The sequence below is a fragment of the Poecilia reticulata genome, linkage group LG10 (genome assembly GCF_000633615.1).
Source record: "Poecilia reticulata strain Guanapo linkage group LG10, Guppy_female_1.0+MT, whole genome shotgun sequence".
In the NCBI taxonomy this organism is placed as follows: domain Eukaryota; kingdom Metazoa; phylum Chordata; class Actinopteri; order Cyprinodontiformes; family Poeciliidae; genus Poecilia; species Poecilia reticulata.
The window spans coordinates 11,800,547-11,803,558 of record NC_024340.1 but is presented as its reverse complement, the minus strand read 5'-3'; the positions used below and the strand labels follow the sequence as shown (position 1 = coordinate 11,803,558).

Sequence of the window (3,012 nt, the reverse complement as noted above, 5' to 3'; positions counted from 1 at the left end):
CCGCCAAGTTTGGTGAGTTTTTGAATATGATAAAGCCCCCAAAAAGCCAATTTATTTTACGTTAGAATCATAATAATAAACAGCACGATTACAATAGGCCTTCGCAGCGCTTAGCTGCTCGGGCCTAAAAATCCCTATTTCCTACCAGCAATATCAAGGAAACTGTTAAAGATGGCCAAAAATGGATGCCTTTATGTTATTCAGCAGCCTAATTTATCTGTAGTAGAGAAGTTTTATTGAAATCTGATGAAAAATACAAATTTGGGGAGCGGTCAAAAAATAATAAATTTTGTCAATTTTTGAATTTTTTTTCCGTCGGTCAAATTAGCTTTGGAAGCAGTTTTGCCATCTAATAAATCTTTATTGAACAGTGCCATACCCCTACAAAAAATTTAGTCTGTTAAGACCACATAGCAGGACGGGCAAAATAGCTTTTGGGGCTTGGTTTCAACATATATTTTTTAATATCGTATCCCAAACATGCCATCTCTGCTGTCAGGGTAAATATTGAAATTTGTTTTATTTTTGAAAATTACATATTTTAAAGAACCTTCATTTTAAAAGTAAACTATTTATACTGTACATATTTATGTTTTTCAATATCATTTATTTATATTTAAAGGATGTCATTACAAATAAGTGTCAAATTTATTTATTTTTTAAGTAATCAGCTTTCAAAAACCCCATCTTTTTCTACTCAAGGTTGGGTTTGTGGCATGGTACACTACCCCTCAAAATCTCGGAAACCGTTAGAGATAAAGGGCTGAAATTCTTTCTGCTCTTTTCTGGTAATACACTTAATAGAAAAATGAATTCAGAGTACAAAAAATATAAAGAAAAAAAATTGGTTGCCGGTACCTACTCCCTGTGCCTGGTGGGTTCTTTCAGGGTTCTCCAGCTTCCTCCCACAGTCCAAAAACATGACTATCAGATTAATTGGTTTCTCAAAATTCTCCCTAGGTGTGAGTGTGTGTGTGTGCATGGTTGTGTGCAAAATTCTCCCTAGGTGTAAGTGTGTGTGTGCATGGTTGTGTGTCCTGTCTGTTTCTGTGTTGCTCTGCGACAATCTCTCCTGGGTGTACCCCAGCAACCCTTCTGACCACGGGACAAGGGTGTAAAAAAATGGATGAATGTAAAGAAAACAAAACTTACGCCACTCTGAGTTAAGGAGATGGCATGGTCAGCAGGTGACATGAATGCAGATGTGGCTGATCTATGGGTGAGACAGAAGACGGAGTGGGTGGAGAGGTGCTTCTGGGTCTTTTCTTCTTCTGAAAAGACTGAGAAGATGGGACAACAACAGGAGAAACAGGAGCAAGATCAAGCACTATCACAGTATCTTCCTGGTTCTCTGGTATCATCCCAGGCTGCTCCTGACCTATGGTCCCTGTCTGTTCAAAGATCAGGTTCTTAGTTCTTTACTTCTCTTCATCTGGCTTGCAACAGCAATAAATAACATAGACAGGAGGAAAGAAATTTGCCTGAACTGATGCAAGTTAATTTTTAATTCAAGTAAATGACCTAGCTGCAATCAGTGTATTCAGACAGGGTTCATAAACAAAATTTTAAAGATCATCACAGCCTAGGGGCACCTTGAATGTTTTAGCAACCCTCCAATTTTACAAAGTGGCAACAACAAGCATGACTATAAATACTATTATGTGACTTTATCACGGCTAATTAAACGTATTAAGCACAGGTACAGTGTACAGGTACGATTAGCCTCCAAGAGGCTAATTTAGCTAGCTTCCACCGTATATTCTCCGGCAAAAAACTTTTACAAATGTGTTTTCAACCATTCGCATCACAGTTCTAATGCCATTAAGTCCTAAAACTACTATCAATAACTTTATAACGTAACACTTTGGAGTTATTTTTGGTTTTAGAGTACAAAAACATTTTTGACAGGTGCAGATTTTTACTCACCGGTGTGTAAGTGTCGCATAGGATGATGTCAGCTTCTTCTTCTTCTTGGGTTTTTGTGGGATCCGTCCTTATTTTTATTATTTCAATCAAAAATATTAAACGTTTACAGAACAGTTTGCATGCAATCACAAAAGAAAATACATCTTAATTTTTCTTAAATTTATTTTGGTGTAAATCATTGATATCATACTCAAAAATAGTTGGTAAATTAAAAAAAGGCTTTTTAATCAAGTTACTACCACAACAAAACCCTCCGGTTTTATATTTTACTGAGTTATTTTTAAATACCAAATTAAAGTCCTTTGACCGATACGTCTGACATGTATTTGTAGTAAATATTCTTAATATCCTGTTCAAACTAGCACATAAATTGTAAATAAAGGTTTTTAAAAAAATAGACTCGTCATCTTATTTGTTCCTAGATCGTCAGTATCGGACGCTTAGGGAGCGGTACAGCATTCAATGAGAGAACCCTTCTTGTCAATTATTGACTCGAAGGGGGTACCCTCGGCGTCAACATGTGACGTCGAGGGTACCTGCCCAAGCGTCAATATGTGACGAGTTTGGAGTGAGAATGTGTTGTTTAAACTGGTTCTATTGATCCAGTGTCCAGACAGAGGGATAACCAGTAGCCCAGCATCATGACCTGTTTGTTCTGAAGATCCTGCAGCTTCCACTTCATCTTCCTAACATGGCGCCTCCTCATCCTGACTCTCATACTGATAGGAGGAACCACAGAGCTCTGTTAAGTTAAAAGCACATCTTCTGAAGTTGGGATGTTTTTTCCTCCCACAGGTTCCAGAGGAATCACCTCAAACCAGATGTTGGACTGGATTTTATTTCAATGTCATTTGTGAATGTTAGAGCCTCATTTTCAACAGTGGAGCTATAAAGGTTGAAAAAGGATATTATTTTGAAGAAAGTCTCATCAACATCAATATTTCCACTAAATAAGAAGCAAAAAAATTGTTTGATAGAGGAAAAGTCTCAGACTCTGAGCCCGACTTAACCAAACTATTTTTTATATTAGACAATTAATTTAATTTCACATAATTATCACGGTAGAAGTCATTTGTTTGTTAAATA

The 3,012-nt window shown here is 36.8% G+C and overlaps 1 long non-coding RNA gene across 1 annotated transcript in view; it reads right to left on the bottom strand.

The window, feature by feature from the left end:
- The window catches only part of LOC103471149 (uncharacterized), a 10,522-nt gene extending 8,498 nt beyond the window's left edge, over positions 1-2,024 (bottom strand). Inside the window, exon 1 of the long non-coding RNA XR_534591.2 lies at positions 1,153-2,024. This is a non-coding gene — a long non-coding RNA (uncharacterized LOC103471149). The remainder of the gene's footprint in view (positions 1-1,152) is intronic.
- Positions 2,025-3,012: the final 988 nt, after the last annotated feature.